The sequence below is a fragment of the Penaeus monodon genome, chromosome 22 (genome assembly GCF_015228065.2).
Source record: "Penaeus monodon isolate SGIC_2016 chromosome 22, NSTDA_Pmon_1, whole genome shotgun sequence".
NCBI lineage: Eukaryota > Metazoa > Arthropoda > Malacostraca > Decapoda > Penaeidae > Penaeus > Penaeus monodon.
This window is the reverse complement of record NC_051407.1, coordinates 16306679-16307128: the sequence shown is the minus strand read 5'-3', so window position 1 is coordinate 16307128 and position 450 is coordinate 16306679.

The window sequence follows — 450 nt, the reverse complement described above, 5'->3', positions numbered from 1 at the left end:
CTTTTCACAACCTAACAGTTACCAACCTTTCAGAATCACAGCCCACCAGGTATACCAACCTTTCAGAATCACAGCCCACCAGTTATACCAACCTTTCAGAATCACAGCCCACCAGTTATGCCAACCTTTCAGAATCACAGCCCACCAGTTATGCCAACCTTTCAGAATCACAGCCCACCAGTTACCAACCTTCCTTTCAAAATCGAACAGTTACCTTCCACAAGCCCACAGTTGCCACCAATCTTTCACCCTTAGTCACCAAAATTCTTAGCCCAACTCAGTTTAGCAATTAGGCAAGGTCGCTGACAAACAAAAGGCTCCGGGTGTTCGTCTTGAAGAGAGGCTGTCTCAGGAGATGAGAGAGGATGTATAATTTCCTCTGACAGGAAGAAGCGGCGGGCGTGCAGCATCACCGCAAGCACTTAGGTGGAGAGTGTTTTAAGTGGAAGA